Source organism: Pleurodeles waltl, chromosome 8 (genome assembly GCF_031143425.1).
Source record: "Pleurodeles waltl isolate 20211129_DDA chromosome 8, aPleWal1.hap1.20221129, whole genome shotgun sequence".
NCBI lineage: Eukaryota > Metazoa > Chordata > Amphibia > Caudata > Salamandridae > Pleurodeles > Pleurodeles waltl.
This window is the reverse complement of record NC_090447.1, coordinates 1,256,376,936-1,256,400,603: the sequence shown is the minus strand read 5'-3', so window position 1 is coordinate 1,256,400,603 and position 23,668 is coordinate 1,256,376,936.

Here is a 23,668-nt window from a genome sequence, read left to right as displayed (position 1 = left end):
ACTCAGTTTGCCACGGAGTCGTTTAAACCACATATTCAATAACTTGGAAAACGATGAAGAAACAAAGACTTTGCACGTAGTCAGGGAGTTGAGGCATCGCTAGAGCCAGCACGGCATCGGCTCCTTACTGCCACTTGGGTGAGAGGGCATTGGTTCCTTACTGCTAGGCAGGGGAGGAGTCAGTTCCTTATGGTTGCAGGGGAGGTGATGCAGTATTGGCAGTGAGGAGCAGTTCCTTACGACATGGTGGGGGTCGACAGATCTAGCAGGTCAAGACGTAAGGCATCGACTTTGTGGTGTTGCAATCAAACCACAGGGCCACAGGTGCTGCGGTGGAGTCGGGTGCCATGGACGTCGGTGAAATGCCACTCAGGACTCATTCTGAGGCGAGACTTTTGAGGTACTGCAGCAGCCTCAGGCCTGGGTTGTTGGTCACAGTGGTTGCAATAAGAGTGGACCACAGCTCCGGTGCAGGCAGCTGTGCGGGGTCAGAGAGTGGCGCCAATTTCCGAGTCGTACTGGAGGTCGATGTACTAGTTTCTTCCTTGTTGCACCATAAGTCACTTCCAAGGGCCCAGGAACTGGAATTGGCACCACTCTCAGCAAGAGAGCTCAGGTTCTGGCAGGTGAAGTCTTTGATGTCCCTGATACTTCTTAACAGGAGGTAAGCTCAGTCAAAGCCCTTGGAGAATCTTGGAAGCAGGATGTAGGAAAAGTCCTTTCACTCCCATGACAGAAGCATCAGGCCAGCATAACAAAGCAAGAAGCAGAGTGGCAGTCCCTCCTACATCATCCAACTCTTCTTCCTGCCAGAATGTCCTCAGTCCAAAAGTGTACTACCCATTGTGGCAGAGGTCCAGTACTTATACCCATTTCTGTCTTTGTATCAGGCAACCTTCAAAGAGAAGTCTTTGCAGTGTTTAAGACCCTGCCTTTCCCTGCCCTGGACTTAGACACACTCTAGAGGGTTGGAGACTGCTTTGGTGACTACAGGCACAGCCCTATTTAGGTGCAGGTGTCAGTAACTCCCACTGCTCTAGCTCAGGAAGACCCATCAGAGAGAGAAAATGAGAAGGAGCTTTATGAGAGTGACAAAACGGACCGAGTGTGAGGATAAAGAAAGGAGAGATTAGAGGAGGAATAAAGGAGGGCTGTTTTGCACTTTTTTGCCAGCACTGATTTTGGTTCCCAGTCCGGATGGCTCTTGTCTATTTTCCTAGGGAAGCAGGCGGGAGGAGCATCTGAGTTTGCCCTGGACCCTAAGATCCTAGGAGCTCAGCAGACTCAACCAGTTCTCGTTGTGATCTCTCTGTATCCCCTGGTCTCTGCCTGCCCTGGGAACATCCTCAATGGGTAGCCACGCTTCTCCATGAACTTTAACATTCACCTCTCTTGCTCCTCCACCCACTACCTCTCCTTGAGAAGGCATCAAAAAAGGCACAGTGGGCCACAATGGACAGCGGTTCCCAGGTGCAACTCCTCTGCAATGGCAAAGGAGCGTTGCCCCCTTGCTTAGTCAGGCAGTGACAAATAAAATGATAATAAAAAATTTTATTATCATTTTTATTTGTCACTGTCTGACAGCATGTCTAGGGCAGGGCGGGCCATAGGGAGGAGAAGTGGTGGGCACTGTAGAGTGTGCATGTTGTTTTGGCCGGCTGTCTTAGGATGGGCAAACCGACATGAGCACTTACATTTTTCCAACCCAGCTGCGTTACACAGCTAGGTTGGAGAAATGGCACAGGCTCTCTGTGCCTCAGCGAGCATCAAACCAGCCCACTCAGATCAATCCCGGTGCTGCTGTCATGCTTGGTATAGCATGAGAGCAGCATCTGATTTGTGAGCCTGAGCCTCATTAACTGACGGGAAGAGAGGAGTGAAAGAGGCGGCCGGGATCGGCTGACTGGTAAGTTTTATCTTTATTATTATTATTTTTAACCCTGACTCCCCCGACAGATCCCCCCTAAACCACACCGTCCCCACTACACTTGATTGGCGGCAGCCACCACTGGTGGTTACAATGGCAGGATCAGTGAGATTCAGTCACGTTATCACCATCCCACCACAGGTGCAGAAAAAGGAGTAAATACATGAAATAGCAATTTGCAAGCAATGCTCTCACAATGCATTGGGGATAATTCTGGTGTTACTTTAATATTTCCAGATGGCTGGGCAGGGTCCAATTGCACAAGCATGGCTGAAAAGCAAGAGATGTCTTTGGAATAGGCACCCTTTGCCATTGTCAGTATATCAACAGCCAAGTTGTGTAAAATATCTTTTGAGAATGCCAAAAGCAGTTTAACATTTTTAAAAAGGACATTTGTGCATCTATGTTTAACTTACATTCACAAAATATTTTGAATATCAGTTCTATTGAAATTTGCCTGGGTCATATGAGTGGTATACATAGGGCATGACCATATGTCCTGAACAGTTTGTAAACACATGGTCTACAAACAAATGGCCTGATTCATATGTTGGCAGAGAGGGAACTCTGTCTCGCCAGTGGTCAAACTCCTCCGATGGACCAGCAGAGTAAGGGCATTCAGATATGTCCACCACCCTAACTTAGACTAATTTAGAGGGGCAAATATATTGACATTTTTCAGTGACTGTCACAGCCAGGAAAAACCTGGCAGTAAGGGGTGCTGAAAAGTGCTCACTGTCCCCCACGCTAGGGGAGAAAGCTCTCATAGGGGGGAGATCACTGTTTTATTTTAAAAAATAAATGACCTCTTTGGGATTTTCTTTTTGTGAAAAAAATAAACATGTAAGTTTGGCATATAGGTCTGTCATTTTGATGGAGCCATCTGTTAAACCTATAATGTACTGGCAGGAACTGCCATGACAATGGTTCCTGTCAGTACTGCAAATGTTTGCTGGGCCAAAGGTCATTTCAAAATTTGGCAGGCGGCACCTCTGTCAAGGCAACAGAGTAACTTTCTCCATCACTCTAGTGGAGGGAGGGCCATCCGCTAAATATTAAATCAGGCCCACTTACATTTACCAAACACCAACTGCAGCTCAGACTGGAGGACATGCTGGAGTTACCAGTACCACATGAGGAATGGATAGCTTCGGATTATGCACTATAGGCATCACACTTAGGTTCTAGACATATTCTGTGAAGGCTGCATTTGTATATGTAGTGTTAAGCCTGTTTAGGCTACTGTATATATGTGGCATCAAGTCTGTTGTGTCACAGCCTTTTCAGCGCAAGCTTGATATCACCTCCTCGTGAAGAGAATTGTGACGCGGCCTCAAGTCTTCTGAAAACTGACAGTTAGGGGACAATTGCAGAGCAGCCGAGAGCCGGCCCCTGGAGGAGTCTGTGGTATGATATGCCACTTTGCCAATTACCAATAAACATATTCTAAGCTATTCATCTTGTTGTTCACTACAAAGAAATATTGGTGATGAGTTATCGTCCCACATAGAACCCACGCCCAGTAGAAAAAGCTCCCTGTCGAGGAAGTTTCCTCAACAGACTCACCCTGCAGGAAATCACAAGACGCACCCGAGTTGCTGCTTTGGATCTTAGCTGAAGGTTTGCTGGATATCTGGATCTGCGCATTCACAGATAAAAGTCTAGATCACGTATACAGTGTGAAGCAGTCAAACATGTTGATGAATTTTCGCATCCGCACAAGTGAAAATTATTGTCAAAGCCACATATCCTGTGTGGACCCGCAAATGAGTTTATGAGGCCATTGAGCTCACAGTGAGTACATTTTAGTTGTATTGTTAAAACGCAGGAATCCACTGGATGGCCATATTTTAGCCGCTCACCGATTTCCGATCTGCATGCCATTTAGCAACAGCACGGTGACATGCACACCAATTAAAGGATTTACCCATTCAACAGTCTTCACCTCATAGACTGTGACGCGCACACCACAAAACTGATTTAAACATTCAGCAGTCTCTGATCTAAATAGCAATTAACAACAGCGCAGTGACACGCACACCACTTACTGGGACACTCACCAGCAGTAAGGCTAAATCGTGGAGACAATCATAACATAACAACAAGCGCAGTGATGCGCACACCTTTTGCTGTTCATCGGTCTCAGATCTGCATATAGTAACAGTGGTGACATGCACACCACATAGTGGGACACCCGGCTGCAATTACATTTTACAAACAAAACAATACATTTATTTTCTCCCCAAGAGGCCCCACAAACATGAGAACTCTACAGCTGTCATGTTGTTCACAGTACCCATACTTCTACACCTATGTTGAGGAAAGCATCTATTTGTACTTTCTTTTTTTTAAAGTCTGCTCTTTATTGAAATTCTGCAGTAATGCGCACACCAATAGACTACATTTAGACAATTTTCTATCAAGTAAAAATATTGTTGTTTCTGTTTCAGCTCTTCACATCATATAGGATATTTTTACTCTTGATACTTACCTTGTTTTAAAATGGAAGCAGTTAATCCACCACCACCCTTTCTTGACATGCCAGTGGGTAGATGCTTTTGAAATCGATTTAGGGGCCACTGGGGCACATAGATTCAGGCCCGAAAGGAAGCAAAATCTTTTACTTCATTCATTAGGATTTGAAGGTAGATCCACATTTAAATATCTACCTAAAGTAGTAGTAGATCCAGATGAAGAATTGGATTAATACCAAGAAACGGTAATAAAACTAGCAACTAGATTTTATGCCCAACCAAGTTTAGTAGTTTTGCATCATCATTTTTTTAAGAGAAGTCAGAGGACAGGAGAGGATGTAGAAGTATACATTACAGCGTTCCAGAAACTTGTGGCTGAGGGTGAATTTCAGAATGTTCATGATCAGTTAATACATGGTCAATTCATTGGTCATTGTTCAGACAGGACTGTTTATCAAAAGTTATTGTCCTTGGGAAATCCTACATTAGAAGAAAGCATCAATGTAGCCAAGAGCATTGCATTGTCACATAAATCTATTAAAGAATTAGATGATAAGATCGGTGAAACAGTTACTCCTGTATGCTTGACTAATGAAATGAACAAAATGAAGAAAGACATTCCCCAGAAAAAATGTTTTGAAGTGCACTGACATATGCTTTTGTTGTGGGAACCCTAGTCATGTCAAAGGTGGGAGAGTGTGCCCACAAAAAATGTAGCATGTAGGTCATGAGGCAAAGTAGGTCATTTTGTTAAAGTTTGTCAGGAAGTCAAGAAATCTGAAACAAAGGTTGGCTGTGTTTCAGATAACAATAGTAGTGACACTGAAGACTTGCTGACTGAATGACTGACATGGTGCTGGTTGTAAGAGAGAGAACTGCAAGAACTGATGATCCTTCTAAATGTATTGACCAATATGTGGACATATTGGTAAGAGATAAGAATCTTAGGGCCATATGTACGAAAGCTTTTTCCCATAGACACAGAATGGGTAAAATCCTTTGGTACATCTGGCCCTTAGTCTTTTAGTAGATTCTGAAGCACATATAAATATGATCAAAAAGGGAACTATTCACAACAAATTAGAAAGATAAACAGTTGTTACTACTGGATCGTCCACTGGTTTCTTCAGAATGATGCAAACTAGATTTGGCAGAGTATTTTGAATACACTTTGGAATTTAAAGGTAGATGCATCCAAGGGAAGGTGTATGATGCAGTAAAAGGATTAAATATTCTTGACTGGTTCTATCAAGATTTGTTTGACATGGTTCTCCATCTTGGTGCAAAGGAACAGGTGTTGGCTAGAAGGGATTACAGTTTCATAGAAGATATACTGAACAACTTTTCTAAGGTGTTTTCAGGAGAATTAGGGAAGATAAAATATTTCATGCACAAAATCAAGATTAAATTAGATGCATTACCTGTGAAGCACAACATGAGGGAGGTGCCTTTCAGTGTCAGAGAAGATTTAGACAAAGAACCTACACAACTGTGTGAAAGAGGTATCATAGAGCCTATTGAATCGTCAGATTGGCTATCTCCGTTGGTAGTAGCTAGGAAGAAGAACTGTGAACTCAGAATATGCATTGACCTTGGCAGTCTTAATAGAGAGATTTGGATAGACTCTCACCCTCTCCCTAACATCACAGAATTGTTGGCTAAAATCACAGGGGCAAATTGTTTTAGAAAACTTAACTTGGCTACTGCTTACCATCAGGTTGATTTGCATCCAGAATCCAGACATCTAACGGCATTTGTTACACCTACAGGGACGTTCCAATACTGTTGAATGCCATTTGGCCTTGCCTCGGCTGCATTTCAGAATCTCATGGTGAATCTTTTCAAAGGAGTAAAAAAATGTTGAATTTTTCCAAGACAATGTTTTAATATATGCACATGATCGTCAAACTCATGATGACATTTTGAACAAAAGTCTTGGCTATATTTCAAAATAAGTGAGTAGTTTTTAAACATGAAAACGTGAATTCTGCAAAGAATCTGTAGAATATCTTGGCCATACAATTTCCAGCAGTGGTATTCAACCTAGGCCAGGATTTGTGAACACAATTCCATAGGCACCCCCACCCAATGACGAAGCAGGTGTAATATTTTATCGGAATGAGTGAATTTTATTCACGCTTTATCCTGGATTATGCATCAAAAATTAGACCTATATCCAATTTATTGAAGAAAAGTGTGGAATTTGAATTGGATGAATTCTGCAAAACCGCGTTTGAATGGGTAATGAGACAACTTGTTGACATGAGTGCTTTAGGATCTTATGATCCATCATTGAGATATATTCTTACTGTAGATGCAAGCAACTATGGCTTAGGTGCTGTGTTGACCCAAAGGAGTGCCAGTGAGGAGCGAACCTTAGGATTTGCATTGAGTACTTAAAAAAGCTGAATTGCACTATTCAGTCATTGAAAAGGAACTCTTGGCCTCCTGGTGGGCCATAGAAAATTCAAGTGTTACTTGTGGGGTAAGAAATTTACACTTCAGAATGATCATAAACCACTAATATATATTTTTGGAGGAACATCTAAAAAGAATAATACTCCCCGCATAGCCAGGTTGTCCACTAAACTTCTTCAATTTCAATTTGATATTGAACACATTTCAGGAGGTAAGAATTTTAGAGCAAATTACCTCTCACGTTTTCCAGTTGATACACAAAGTGTAGACAATGGAGAAGGAAGTGCAGGCTCTTATGATGATGAAGATCTGGAGGACTGTATTGTTGCAGCCATTGAAATTGGTAACACAACCTCTTTTTCAGAAAAAGAGTGGAAAAAAGCCACTGAAAAGGACACCCTACTATAGTCTGTTTCCAAGTATATAATGACAGGTTGGTCTAAGGACAGGAATGTCGAGATTTCCATCCAACCCTATGTCAAAATATCTGATGAATTATCACTAGAAAATGGGTTGATAATGGGTGAGACAAATAATTCCCTCCTGAAGAAGTGAGAACATCACATTTAAAAAAAGCAACTGAAGGGCAACTGAGAGCAACACTCACCAAACGTAGATTATGCGAATACTTCTGGTAGCCACCAATGGATAAGGATTTTGATGCCATGGTTCATGGATGTGTAATTTTCTCTAGTAAGTTTTGAAAACATCTACCCCTCCATTGACTCTCATTGCCTTACCTTCTGGGCCTTAGATGAAGTTAGGCATTGATCTTCTAGGTCCATTTCAGTTGTTACCTGACCTTTAAGGGTTTGCCTTGGTCTTTGTTAATTATTATACCAAGTGTCCTGTTGTAAGTAAGGTTCATCAGGGAACTAGACTCCAAAGCAGCGGTGGACATCTTGAAAGAAGTATTTATGAGGGATGAATTTATTGAAGAAATAATTTCTGACAATGATGTACAATTTGTCACTAAAGAGGTAGAAGTGTTTCCAACGGCTTAGTTGAGCGTGTCACTACAGTGTTGGAGGAGTGTATACGTTGGTCTATCAAACACAGATGTGCAGTACCAGTAGCTGTAAAGACTATGTTGTGGTTCTATAGGATGACACAACATTCAATAACACAAGTATCTCCTTTTGAATTAATGAGGAGAAGGAAGCCCTTAACCGAATATATGCCAGCATGGATGGCTAAGTGGCTTAGACAAAATGGTGGTCATTCTGACCTCGGCGGTAAAAGGCGCTTACCGCCGGTCAGAAATCCTCCATAATTCCGCCGCGGTCGCGGTAATCCGCCACGGTCATTCTGACCCGCAGCAGCCAAACCGCCGAAAATCCGACAGCCACAACAGACCGCCAGACCAGCGGTCGGCGGAAAAGTGGAGGTGACCAAACCTCCACCGTCACGCCAACAGAAATACGCCCATGCCATTCTGACCCACGAATCCACGCGGCGGTCTTTCAAACGCGGTTTTCCATTGGCGGTACACACCGCCGCGGTCAGAATACACACAAACGAACAAAACTCAGCAACATTGGACGATTTGAATTCCACACACCTGATACACATACACACACCACTCCCACACACACAATACAATATAAAACACACACCCACATCACCCACAAACCCCTTCGACCAAAATCCAAAAAGAAGCACTGAGAGACACAGCAGCGATCATAGAATACCATCACACAGAGGCACACTACACCATCACCCACACAATATCCACACACAAAACAACACACACCACCACACTCAACACACTTAACTACACATACTCCACCCCACACATCATACACACCACTCCATGGCACCCCAAAGACACCCCCGCTTCTCAGACGAAGAACTCAGGGTCATGGTGGAGGAAATCGTTCGGGTAGAGCCCCAGCTCTTCGGCACACAGGTCCAATACACCAGCATTGCCCGGAGGACGGAGCTATGGCAGAGGATTGTCGACAGGGTCAACGCTGTGGGACAGCACCCCAGAAATCGGGAAGACATCAGGAAGCGATGGAACGACCTACGGGGGAAGGTGCGTTCCATGGTATCCAGGCACAACATCGCCGTGCAGAAGACTGGCGGAGGACCCCCACCTCAACCCCCACAATTTACAACATGGGAGGAGGAAGTCTTGAACATCCTGCATCCTGACGGCCTCGCAGGAGTCGGCGGAGGAATGGATTCTGGTAAGTTGAAGCTTCAATACTGCTTCCCCCCCACCTGCGTGCCAAATCATACCCCAATCCTCACCCCCATCCTCGAACCCCACCCTCACCCCCACCCCCATCCTCACCCCCACCCTCACCCCCACCACCATCCTCACCCCCACCACCATCCTCACCCCCACCCCCAGCACACCTATTCCCTGCCAATGTCTCACCATCACAACCCACACATCCCAAAACCTAGGCCTGCATGCGTCCACTAAGCATGGACACCCATCACCAAAGCATGCCCAATGCATATACACATCCCCCCCACAAGCCACCCTCACCAAAGCCCCCACACACGAATGCCAGCACTTGGGGACACGGGAACCCACAGATACACCCATATGGCACACATTGAAACTATAACCATACCTCTATACCCCTGCAGGACCCGACCGCCAACACACCGCCACGGAGGGCCCTGAATTCTCCACACCCCCCACCCAAGAGGCCGTCAGCGATGACAGCAGCTCTGTCGACCTGGACACTGATGACCAGCCCGGACCATCGGGGACCTCTGGACAGTCGGTTCCCCTCAGACAGCCACAGGCCACTACAGACCCAAACCCCTCTGGGAACACCAGCACAGCTCCCACCCAGCGGGCCCATGCCTCTGTCTCCAGGGCGCGTCAATCAGCGGTGTGTCTACCACTACAGGGCACCCAGGATAACCCACCACCCCAACAACAACAGGGACCTGGGGGCAGTGGTAGTGGGCACACCGGCCAGGGGGCAGAGGCCCAGGGAAACAGGGGAACTGGGAGGGCAGCTGTGCGACAGGGGGGGACGGGCCCAGGGAACCCACTCTCCACGAGGCCCTCACCACCATCATGGGAGCATACAACCGCTCCCAGGAGACGATGGCGACGGTACTGGCCAGGTTCCAGGAGATCCAGGTACTGCAGGAGGAACACTATCGGGGGTACAGGGAGGACATCAGAGCCCTCACCTCCACCCTGGTTACCATGGTAGGGCTGCTGCAGGAACTCATCAACACCAGGACGGACACTCAACAACAACAAAGGGCCCCTGCCACTAGCCTGGACCAAGAACAGCCAACCACCTCCGCCGGCGCTAGTGGACAGGAGGCCCCCGCACAACAGCAGCCCACCAGACCCCCACCTCCTGCAGGAGAAGAACCACCCCGCAAGAGGGCCCTGAGATCTCGCAAGAAGACAGAGTAGGATGTCAAGACCCCCGCCAGCAAAGGATACCACCTGATGTCATCCCACTGTCCCACATTGTCACCCTGTCCATCCTTGAACTGCCCATGCTCCATCTCTCCACAGGCCTATGGACAATGCACCTGTGTGACTGTTACTCTGGACTCTGCCATGGACATTCCTTCACCATAGCCCCCACCCACTTGAAACCACCCATCCCATTTTGAGCACTGAAATAAACACCTATTTTGCACAAAACTATCTGGAGTCTGGCTGTGATTTCAAAATATTGTAATTGACATGACAGTGCAAATATGTCCTTGTACATAGTGAAGTCAACAAACCGCTGCCACAAAGCTGTAGTCCATGGGGAAACGAAGCACAGGACTCGTAGTGGGGACCCCAGATCTGAAATAGGGAGGGAAAAGCCACAACTCAGTCATCATACACTGGGGCAAATAGACAGGCAGCAGAGATGCAGGAGAGTAGTTTACATTTACTAAATTATGTTTGAATTGTTACCTGTGTCCTATTGGAAGTACTGTGCAATGATTCTGTCCCTGTTGTCTGTTTCAGCCCCGTCGTCTTCCTCCTCGTCACTCTCCACAGGTTCCACAGCTGACACAACACCACCGTCTCGACCATCCTCCTGCAGGAAAGGCACCTGGCGGCGCAAAGCCAGGTTGTGAAGCATGCAGCAGGCCACGATGATGTGACACACCTTCTTAGGTGAGTACATTAGGGATCCACCTGTCATATGCAGGCACCGAAACCTGGCCTTTAGGAGGCCGAAGGTGCGTTCGATCACCCTCCTAGTACGCCCATGGGCCTCATTGTACCGTTCCTCTGCCCTGGTCCGGGGATTCCTTACTGGGGTCAGTAGCCACGACAGGTTGGGGTACCCAGAGTCCCCCAATAGCCATACACGGTGTCTCTCTAGCTGTTCCATCACGTAAGGGATGCTGCTATTCCTTAGGATGTAGGCGTCATGCACTGACCCAGGGAATTTGGCATTGACATGGGAGATGTACTGGTCAGCCAAACACACCACCTGGATGTTCATAGAATGGTAACTTTTCCTGTTCCTGTACACCTGCTCACTTTCTTGGGGGGGAACCAAAGCCACATGGGTCCCATCAATGGCACCAATGACGTTGGGAATATGTCCAAGGGCATAGAAATCACCCTTCACTGTAGCCAATTCGCCCACCTCAGGGAAAAGGATGTAGCTCCTCATGTATTTCATCAGGGCAGACAACACTCTGGATAACACCTTCGAAAACATGGGCTGAGACATCCCAGAAGCAATTCCCACTGTTGTCTGAAATGACCCACTTGCCAAGAAATGGAGTACTGACAGGACCTGCACCAGAGGGGAAATCCCTGTGGGTTGGCGGATGGGGGACATCAGGTCGGGCTCCAGCTGGGCACACAGTTCATGTATAGTGGCACGGTCAAGCCGGTAGGTCAGGATAATGTGGCGTGCTTCCATTGTCGACAGGTCCACCAGCGGTCTGTACACGGGAGGATTCCTCCTTCTCCTCGCCAAACCCAGCGGACGGTGCCTAGGAAGGACAACATGGAGCACACAGTCAAGCAACCCACAGGTACGTACTCACAGCTTGCACAGTAAACGATTCTCTATGCAGTGAATGGCGTGTATGAGTGGCTATGCAAGGCCTAGGCCTGTGTGACGCAGTTGAAATTGAGCCATGTGGACCCTCGAAATGGCGGCTGCCTGACCTGTGAAGTGTGACAATGGGATGTGAGGTCAATGCGCTGGCGTGGCACACCGTGGCGTTAGGCGGTCGAAGACCGCGGCGCGAAGCCGCATTGGATAACATTGAAGCCTATGGGTATCAGGAGCCAATGGCGAAGTGCGCCGGCGGTGGCGGTACGCCCCGCCGCGGTACGCACCGCCGCGGGCGTGACCGCCATTTTCTATCTACTTATTCACTCGCGACTTGAACTTTCACAGGAGAGGACCTATACTGCAAGTGTTGCTGTGACCTCGGTCTGGAAGGGACAATGGCTCATGTGTCTGGGGAAAGGGCCCCTGCCTTCACTGGAGAAGAGTTGGAGAAACTTGTGGATGGGGTCCTCCCCCAGTATGCGCTACTCTACGGTCCTCCAGACCAACAAGTGAGTTTAATTCAATATGGATTTGGGGCCACTGGCTGGCTTGGGGGCCTGGCGGGGGGCATGTTGGGCCTGGCGGGGGGCCTGGCGGGGGGCCTGGCGGGAATGGGGGGCATGTTGGGCCTGGCGGGGGGCATGGCGGGGATGGGGGGCATGTTGGGCCTGGTGGGGGGGCATGGCGGGGGGCCTGGCGGGGATGGGGGGCATGTTGGGCCTGGCGGGGGGCCTGGCGGGGGGCCTGGCGGGGATAGGGGGCGTTGGGCCACTGGCAACGAAAATGCAGACAAACTTGAACGTGGTATTTCTCCCTCCCTGTACGTGTCACATAGGTCCGCGCCCATGAGAAGATCGGGATTTGGCGTGCCATCGCCAAGGAAGTCCGGACCCTGGGGGTCCACCATCGACGGGGCACCCACTGCCGCAAGAGGTGGGAGGACATCCGCCGCGGGACCAAGAAGACCGCCGAGTCTCTGCTGGGGATGGCCTCCCAACGTAGGCGGGGTGCCTGCCGTCAACTGACCCCCCTGATGTTCCGGATCCTGGCGGTGGCCTACCCTGATTTGGATGGGCGCGTGAGGGCAGCACAGCAGACACAAGGGGGTGAGTACAAGCATAATCTACTCTGTTGTCGCGCAGTGGAGGTGTCTGGGTGGGGGAGGAGGGCTGTGGGTCCCCCTAGGCCAGGGCGATATCTGTAGGCTGGGCACCCCCGTAAGCCCCTGTGTCCCCAGCCACCACCCTCAGTAGTGTGCCAGTACAGCCATCCCTGGGCCGTGTCATCCATGGGTGCAGTTGTCAACTCTAGGCGTGTAGGGCATGTTCCACGGAATGCGTAGCGGACCCCAAGTGCGCAACTTAGTGCAGGGGGCATCTGTGTCTCTCATGTCCGCTAACTGTACCGGTGATCCATGTACTCAAAATCTCTTTATTTCTCTCTCCCCCCCCTTTTTGTTTGTCTTTCTGTGCTTGTGTGCATCAGGATCATCAGGCGGAGGAGAAGTGGCATCGGGGCAGGAGGGAGCTGCATCTCACATGGCCCAGGAGGGCCATGCCACAGAGTCTGACTGGACCAGTGAGACGGAGGGCGAGGGGAGCTCCACAACGGGGACGACTGGAGCCTGCAGCGACACGGACACATCCTCGGAAGGGAGCTCCCTTGCGGTGGTGGCACCATCCGTGCCCCCCGCCATTACAGGTACAGCCGCCACCCAGCGCACCATCTCCGCCCTCCCAGCAGCCCCTCAGCGTTCGCCCCGTGCCCGCTCTGCCAAGAAGCCGGGCATCTCCTTCGCCCCAGGCACCTCAGGCCCTGCCCCTGTTACCCCCGCTGCCCTCAGTGAGGAGGTCATTGACCTCCTCCGAACGCTCATTGTTGGGCAGTCTACCCTTTTGAATGCCATCCAGGGGGTGGAGAGGGAGGTTCATCGCAGCAATGCGTACCTGGAGGGCATTCATTCGGGTCAGGCTGCCCATCAGCGATCGTTCCAGGCTCTGGCCTCAGCACTGACGGCAGCCATTGTCCCTGTCTCCTGCCTCCCTCTACTAACTCCCTCCTCCCAGTCTCCTGTTCCTCTGCCTGTCCCACCCACACCATCAGACCAGCCTGCACACACCTCAACACCCAAGAGCAGCTCATCCAAACATAAGCACCACAGATCACGCAGACATTCACACAAGCAACATTCCGATGCAGACATGCCAACAGTCACTACCACCTCTGTGACCCCCACCTCCTCGTCTCCCTCCTCCCTCCCTGTGACGTCTACACTCACACCTTCATTCACCTCACCATCAGCCAGTGTTTCCATCACCAGCACACCCTCCAGTACAGTCCGCACACGTGCAGTCACCACCCCCACTGCCATTTACACGTCCCCTGTGTCCTCTCCCACTGTGTCTGTCACCCCCTCTTGCACACCACACAAACGCAGCCACCCACCCACCCAACAGCCATCCATCTCACGACAGCCTATCCCTCCTGCACCTGCACCCAAAGACAGCAAACGTGACTCACCTACAACCACATCCTCTCCCTCCACTCCCATTCCCACTGTACCTACCACTCTCCATTGTCCCAAGAAAATCTTTCTCGCTACTGCTAACTTCTTTCCTGACCCTGAGCCCCCACCTCCTTCTCGTCGGGGTAAGAAGAGCACCTCAGCCACCACCAGCCCTGCAGCCCCCTTGACAAGGGTGCAGGGGTATTGGAGCCCACCAGCCCGCATGTCTGGATCTTCGCCCAGCAGCAAGGGGACAGGCAGCCCACCCCCTGGGAAGAGGAGCAGAAGGCGGAAGGGCCGCCGCAGGAGCCCGGGTTCTATATCCCCCCAGGACACTAGCCAGCCACCGTCAACAGCCACAGCTCCAAAGGGAGGAAAGGGCCACAGACTCCCGACTAAGGAGGGCAAGGGAAGCAAGGCGGAGAAGTCAGGCAGCAGGCCTGCTGCCCATGGAGGACCCGTCACAGCTGCCCAGGAGGAGCCCACAACCCCCATAGCCGCTGCCCAGGGAGGAACCGTCACAGCTGCCCAGGGAGAGCCCACCACCCCCATAGCCGCTGCCCAGGGAGGAACCGTCACAGCTGCCCAGGGAGAGCCCACCACCCCCATAGCCGCTGCCCAGGGAGGACCCAGCCCAGCTGGCCAGGAGGGCCCCACCACCCACAGCCCAGGTGGGCATTGAAGGAGCACCATCCCCGCTGCCCAGGAGGGCACCACCAGGCAATGAGCAGTTGGCCATAGAATGGCCGCCGTCTCCAGCACCGCTCCGCTGGGGACCGCCGTCTCAAGAACCGCTGAACTGGGCCCTTCAAGGCAAGAACCGCTGAACTGGGCCCTTCAAGGCAAGAACAGCTGAACTGGGCCCTTCAAGGCAAGAACCGCTGAACTGGGCCCTTCAAGGCAAGAACCGCTGAACTGGGCCCCGCCGTCTCCAGCACCGCTCCGCTGGGGACCGCCGTCTCAAGAACCGCGGAACTGGGCCCTTCAAGGCAAGAACCGCTGAACTGGGCCCTTCAAGGCAAGAACCGCTGAACTGGGCCCTTCAAGGCAAGAACCGCTGAACTGGGCCCTTCAAGGCAAGAACCGCTGAACTGGGCCCCGCCGTCTCCAGCACCGCTCCGCTGGGGACCGCCGTCTCAAGAACCGCGGAACTGGGCCCTTCAAGGCAAGAACCGCTGAACTGGGCCCTTCAAGGCAAGAACCGCTGAACTGGGCCCTTCAAGGCAAGAACCGCTGAACTGGGCCCTTCAAGGCAAGAACCGCTGAACTGGGCCCCGCCGTCTCCAGCACCGCTCCGCTGGGGACCGCCGTCTCAAGAACCGCGGAACTGGGCCCTTCAAGGCAAGAACCGCTGAACTGGGCCCCGCCGTCTCCAGCACCGCTCCGCTGGGGACCGCCGTCTCAAGAACCGCGGAACTGGGCCCTTCAAGGCAAGAACCGCTGAACTGGGCCCTTCAAGGCAAGAACCGCTGAACTGGGCCCTTCAAGGCAAGAACCGCTGAACTGGGCCCTTCAAGGCAAGAACTGCTGAACTGGGCCCTTCAAGGCAAGAACCGCTGAACTGGGCCCTTCAAGGCAAGAACCGCTGAACTGGGCCCTTCAAGGCAAGAACCGCTGAACTGGGCCCTTCAAGGCAAGAACCGCTGAACTGGGCCCTTCCAGGCAAGAACCGCTGGCCCTTTGGCAGACGTGGCAGGGCAGGATCTGTCTCGGGCAGGGCTGCAGGATGTCCTCTGGCCAACATGCCTCCTCCAGTGGCAGTGGAGTCTGTTATGGACTGTTTGGACTGTGGCTTTGCACTCCCCAGGATGGCCCAGTGGGCAGGCCACCCACTGTATGGACTGTATGGACTGTGGCTTTGCACTCCCCAGGATGGCCCAGTGGGCAGGCCACCCACTGTATGGACTGTATGGACTGTGGCTTTGCTCTCCCCAGGATGGCCCAGTGGGCAGGCCACCCACTGTATGGACTGTATGGACTGTGGCTTTGCTCTCCCCAGGATGGCCCAGTGGGCAGGCCACCCACTGTATGGACTGTATGGACTGTGGCTTTGCACTCCCCAGGATGGCCCAGTGGGCAGGCCACCCACTGTATGGACTGTATGGACTGTGGCTTTGCTCTCCCCAGGATGGCCCAGTGGGCAGGCCACCCACTGTATGGACTGTATGGACTGTGGCTTTGCTCTCCCCAGGATGGCCCAGTGGGCAGGCCACCCACTGTATGGACTGTATGGACTGTGGCTTTGCTCTCCCCAGGATGGCCCAGTGGGCAGGCCACCCACTGTATGGACTGTATGGACTGTGGCTTTGCTCTCCCCAGGATGGCCCAGTGGGCAGGCCACCCACTGTATGGACTGTATGGACTGTGGCTTTGCTCTCCCCAGGATGGCCCAGTGGGCAGGCCACCCACTGTATGGACTGTATGGACTGTGGCTTTGCACTCCCCAGGATGGCCCAGTGGGCAGGCCACCCACTGTATGGACTGTATGGACTGTGGCTTTGCTCTGCCCAGGATGGGCCAGTGGTCATGGAGTCCCCTCGTGGATCTGGCGTCGTGTACTCAAGTGGCTGAGGTGCCCCCCCTTCCCTTCCCCCTGAGGTGCCTGTCCTTTTTTCTTTCTGATGCCCCTGCAGTGTTCTCTCCGTGGAGTTCTTGTCGTGGGACTGGGCCTTGCCCCTTTGCTCAGGACCCCTGTGGTCCACGGACAGTGGTTGGACTACATATAGTAGATGTATATATTTTGTACATAGTTTATTTATTTATTTGGATTACTGCTGTCCATTTTTCAATATATCTGCCCGTTTAAGATCTCTTCTTTTGGTCTTTGCATTATTTCGGAGGGGGGGGTTTGTGGGTTGTGACAGTGATCTGTGGGAATGCATTGATGTGTGTGTTGTAGTGGGTGTGGGTGGGTGGGTGTGTGCCGGTAATCTTTTCCCTCCCCTGTGTCGTAGGTGCAGTACTCACCGATGTCTTCCGCGCCGCCGGGCGTGCTCCTGGTACAGGAGCAGGTATAGGAGTGCGGGGATGACCTGTAACTCGGGTTCCATACTGCCGGAATCTCGCATGGAGTATGTGGAGGTGAGCGTTTTCCCGTTCGTAGTCTGTTTCCGCCGTGTTTTTATCGGCGGGGCTCCCGCCCCGGAAAAGGTGGCGGATTGGTGGGTCGTTATCGGGTAGGCGGTACATTGTCTCCCGCCGGGCTGTTGGCGGTGACCGCCAGGCTGTTTGTTTGTACCGCCGTGGCGGTCGGAGTGTTGAAGCGGCGGTCTCTGTTGGCGGTAACCGCCAGGGTCAGAATTCCATTTTTTGGACCGCCAGCCTGTCGGCGGTATGGTCGCGGCTTTAACACCGACCGCCAGGGTTGGAATGAGGGCCAATGTGTCCTTAAAGGATTTGGATTCCACTGTGCAGAACAATGTTGAGAATGCCCAAGTGAAACAAAAGAATTCTCTATGACAGAAAGCATTTTGAGGTGGGTGATTTTGTTCGTATTAAAAGAATGTCTTTTGTTAAAAAAAAAGGATGCACAATATTCTGAACCAGTAAAGATTGATAACATTTGCAGTAATGCAGTATGTGTGAATGGTCGCAACTGGTGGAATATGGATTGAACTGTAACATTAGACCCCAAATGGGTTTCCACTGAAGCTCAGAAAGCCCAAGAATGTTGGCAAATCTTTAACTGAACTTCAGGATAGTTGTACCATGAATGATAACATATTCTCTACTGAGCTTAGTTTAGAGGGTAAGTCAGAGGTTTGTAGAACATCTAGGAACATAAAGTTACTTTTAAGGTAAAGATAACTCCATTATGTCCCATGGTGTCATCTTCTGATTTTATCATTAGTTGACAGTTTGAAGTTTTTTTACATATATTTTGTGTCTTGAATCTGCTTAAAATAAGCCTATTGTATATATGGGCCTCATTATGACATTGGCGGCAAATGTAGCCTACCGCCACGGCGATGGTCGCCAACATACCATCGCCGTGGCTACCGACCGTCCATGGAATTATGACAGTAGCCGGAAGGAATTCCAGCTACGGTCATGGCGGTGGATGGCGGTAAGGTGGCGCTGCTGCCAGCAGCAGCACCATGCCAGCAAAACACTACCTACTGTATCATGTTCTATGATACGGCCTGGCAGTGTTTTGCTGGCGGACGCTGTTGCTGGCAGCAGCGCCGCGTCCCATCCCCTGCCAGAGGACCCCCTGCAAGCAGGTAAGGCAAGTTCTCCAACAGGAGAGGGGGTGGGGGTGTTGGGTGCGTGTGTGGGGGCTGTGTGTGACTGTGTTTGAATGCGTACATGCGTGTGTGCATGAGTGGGTGTGTGTGTACGTGCATGTTGGGTCATGTGATTGCGTGTGTGCCTGGATGTATGTTCGAGAGTGTTGCTGTGAGTGTGAATGAATGCATGCATGCGTGGGTGAATGTGTGTATGCGTGTGTGTATGGGTGTGTATGTATGTGCGTGTATGTGTGTATATGTGGGGGGTGGGAGGGGAGGGTCAGGGTGGGTGAGGACTCTGGGGAGGAGGAGGGGGTAGAAAAGACCCCTATCAGTGTCAGGGAAGGAATTCCTTGGCACTGATAGTGCCTACCGCCATGGTTTCCATGGCGATACAGAAAGCACGAAAACCATGGCGGTGGGCGGGGTCAAAATGCCATGGCATGCCTTGTGGCGGCTGCCGGGCTGGATTCTGAAATCTCCAGCCCGGCAGTCGTTACCGCCGTGGCGGTCGGTGTGTTAACTTGGCAGTTTGGCTTTGGCCAATGTCATAACAGTGGAGGTATGTACCACCAGCCTGTTGGCGGTAATACCTCCACTATTACACAAACCGCCGGGGTCATAATGACCCCCTATGTGACGTTGAGTCTGTTGTGTCATAGCCTTGTCAGCGCAAGCTCCGTATCAACCTGCATGTAAAGAGAATTCTGAAACACAGTAATCCCGGCTCAAAAAGTATAAAATGTTCTCCTTCATGTTTATAATGATCTGTTTTGTGTTTATATAAGGCAAAGAGATATATGTAGTGTTAAGACTGTTTAGCCTGCTGTATATATGTGGCATCAAGTCTGTTGTGAGGGAGCTTGATATCACCTCCTCATGAAGAGAATTGTGATGCGGCCTCGAGTGTCATGAGAACTGACAGTTAAGGGACAGTTGCAGAGCAGCCGAGAGCCCGCAGCCGAAGGAGTCTGTGGGATGATATCCTGCTTTGACAATTACAAATAAACATCTTCTAAGCTATTTGACTTGTTGTTCACTACATATACTAATTATTTTTAGCATAAAAAAACAAGATAGACCCCAATGTAAACATTTAAGGGACTGAACAATCTCATACAATGTAAGCAGTATAAACCGAATCATGATAAAGGGCCTGATTTAGAGTTTGGTGAAGGGAAATACTCAGCCCTACACTCACACAGGTACACCACTCACCCTCCATGCACACAGGCAGTTCTCTACACTCATAAAGGGATATCCTTTGCCTGCACTCTCACAGCCAAATTGCCCACTCTGCACTCCCATAGCCTCCACTCATAGCCCTCCACCGGCAGTCACACATGCACATTGCTCATTCTCCCTGCACACAAAACATACACCACTCACTCTGCACTCGGAATACCCAGTGTTCTCCCTGCACTCATGCTGCACACCAGTCTACCTGCATTCACAACACACAACACCGTTCCAGCACTAATAAAGGTTACTGCTCACTCTGCACTCGCAATACACATTGCTCACTGTGAGGATTTATGTGTCCTCTATGAAATGGCTTTGTGGCCTTATTATGCAGTACACTCACAAATACCATCTTAGGTCCAGTAAGGTTTGTTTACCTAACCTTAAGCTCTACACTGGATAGCTGTGGATTGGGCAGTAAGGCTTAGCAGAAGAATTATGTGTAAAACGTTTAACAGCACCAAACAACGAAATAAGAAAGTAACACATGAAAGAAAGAAGACATCAATTTTATGAATTTTTAGAGACCTCGCTGAACAAAATCCATTGGAGGGTTCAGATTTTAGAAGTTATTATCACTTTTAAAAGCAAAACAAACAAGCATTGGTCAACAAAAATGTTTGAAAAGTTTGAAACAGTTAGTTTGAATATTCCGGCCCGGTTGGGTGACCGATTCTGGTGGGACAGAGGTCTAGGGGACCAGAGTGGACACTTTGGACAGTTCCCTGGCCACTAAAGCATTTTTGAAGCAAAATACAAACTTTACATGGCAACCACCATAAACGATAAGGGAGTAGTCCTGATGCTGAGGGATGCAGGCAAAAGATGCTCAAAGAATGCTCTGGTTGTGGTGTGGTTGATGGGGTATCTTTGTGGGTGCTCCTCAGTTCACGGGTGAAGTAGGGCAAACTTAGCCACAGGCATCAGGGCCCCTCAAAGTCCTCTACATAGCAGTAGCAGGCCAGCTGACGCTGGGCTACTGGTCAGCCTGCTCTGCAGCGGGGCTAAAATAATTTGTCCTCTTGGGTACTCAGGAACTGGTAGCAGCAAAACCTCTGCTGTGGCTACCAACTTGTTGGTTTGAGCAACTTCACTCTTGTGTCCCTGGAGCTGGTTCCAGGAGATCTGCTGACTTATCCTTGGAGACACTGCTATAGGTTGGGGCAGGAAATCAACTTTTCCTTAAGCCAGGAGCCAAAGGTACAGTCCAATCTTTCCTAACCCAAAGTGCAGCAAGTGCAGTTCTTCCCAAGACGCAGCCCCTCTTTGTGTGGGTCCTTCTTTGGTCCTCTCTTTGATTCTGGCATGATCTCAGGTTTAGAGTGCCAGGGGTGCACTATTTATCCCAGGAAAGTACACTGAGGGGGCCAAACCATTTTTAGCCAATGGGCTACTGGGTCACCTTCTACCTAGCTATGTAGTTCCTGTGATGTCTGGATCCTGGCTAACTCAGAATGGCACATTCTTGCCCCTTTCAAGATGGTATGATCCACCTCGGTCGTTATGAACTTGGAGGGCTACACACCCATGTAGAATCGGTTTGGGGGAAAGTTTTCCTTCCTTTACCCACTTTGTCTGCAGGACCAATAAGCATATTGCTCAGGGGGTTGGCACTGCTTCCCTCACAAAGTCAGCTTCACCTTTGAAGCTCGCCTTTTGGGCTAACACCATAAGTGGCCATCCTGAAGGAGGAGGTGACACCTCTCTCCACGGCAACTGCCTTTGTTCCTGTGCTGGGGAGACATCCCCATGTCTCCTAAGGTGGTCAGAAAGCTGTCTGTGTCCCAGGGCCTTTGTGAGGGCCTTTGTGAGGCCACTGGGCTAGCTGGAGCACAGAATGGCAACATTCTAAAAGTTGCTTACCTTTAGAAGTGTTATTACATTCAAACTAGGCATCAGATTGGGTTTAATGCCACAGTTAATTTGATACCTTACATGACCCAGTTAGGTAGTCCCATTCAGGAGTTAGCAGGTTAGTATGTCAACCGGTAACACTTGTTAGCCAATTGGGCTACTAACCTTAGCCACAGCAATTTGGAATTTGGATGAGTTACTTTTGAAACATATAAAAATATATATCCTATTTAAAAATAGGATATATGTCATATATGTCACTGTCATAGAGCTCTATAGGCTCTCTTTAGGAGAGATTTATATGCAATGTTAAAGGATAAGGTGGGGTTGGCATTGGTTTGAATAGCAAAGTCGAACTGGCTGTGAAAACACTGTCCTTCGAGTCTGAAGTGGTAGCCTTGATCCCATTTTGACCTTTGTCACATTAACGATGGCATAAACAGTGCTGGAAACCCTGAGTGAATACTCTGCATTACATGCCCTGGGTGCCCTTGATACCATAGACTACGGACTTATAAGTAAGTCAGGCCTTGCCAATTGGGTGTATCCAACTTGACATGCAACTTGTGTAAGGTCAGGTTGGCAGGCCTCAGTTCACTCTCAGAGTCGAAAAACCATTAAACGTGCAAATGGAGGCATTTCCTTAAATGGCTCCCCTCTACAAAAAAGGTGATGAGCAACTAACCCTTATCCTGGTAATTCTCATCAGCTAAGTAGAATAACCTGCAAAGGCCATTGGCTTGGTCATTCTCAGGCCTGTGTTCCACTATACAGTCCATAAGCCTGTTGGGAAATGGACCACTTCCACAACTTGGGGTTCTCTCCTCTCATCTGCATCAACCATCTAAGAGTCCTTTGAAGTGAGTCCCAAACAAGTAGGTTTCTAGCTTCTTCAGGGACCAAGCCACAGCAACATCTTTCCTCTTAATGGCACTGCAATGCTGCTCTTTGGGGAAACGTTGCCTGCTGGAAAAAAACTTGTTGATATTGACCCTGGTCATTTAGCTATGACAGAAATGCCCCACCCCATGTTCTGAAACATCAGTTTGGACAATAAATTATTTAGTAAAGTCAGGTCCCTTTACAATAGGTGCAGAGCACAGTGCTTCCTTAAGGGTGTCAAAGGCCTTTTGACAAGAGTCAGTCCATATGACCTTTCTTGGCTGCTTTTTGAAGGTTAACTCTGTAAAGGTGCCACAATGGTGCCATAAACCCTCACAAACCTCTGATATTTCCCTGTCAGGCCTGAGAAGGCTCGGACCTGAGTCTGCTTCTTTGGAGCTTCCCAGGCCTGAACTGTCTTGGGCTGGAGAGGTTGTATATGTCCTCCACCTACTTGGTGGCCCAGGTACACTACAGATCCTTGCCCTATCTGGCACTTACTTCCAGTGATAGTCAGCCCTGTCTTCTGAAGGGCTTGAGGCACTTCCTTAAGGTGGACCAGGTGATCCTCCCAAGTGGAACTAAAGACTGCAATATCATCTAGAGATGCTGCACTGAAACTTTCCAGACGTGAAAGCACTCTATTCACCAACCTCTGGAAGGCGGAAGGTGCATTTCTCAATCCAAAGGGTGTCACTGTGAACTGAAAGTAGAGTCCTGGCATTGAAAAAGCAGACCTCTCCTGGGCTCTTGGTGTGAGCGCTATCTGCCAATAGCCTGAAGTCAGGTCAAAGGTACTTAGATATTTTGCAGCTCCTACTTAGCTAGGAGCTACTCAGCTCTTGGTATGGGGTGAGCATCAGTCTTGCTGACTGCAATTGGACCTCTGTAGTCCACACAAAATCATGTCTCTGGTTTGCCTCCTTTTGGATTGGGTTTGGGCACCAAAACCAATGAGCTCGTCCAAAAAGTATCAGAGGTCCCAATCACCCCCAGCTCTAGAATTTTAGCAACCCCAGCTTTAATGCTAGCCTGCACTTGGTCTGACAATCTGTAAATTTTACTTTTGATAGGTAAACTGTAACCTGTGTCCACATCATGGGTACACCATGTTGTCAATCCTG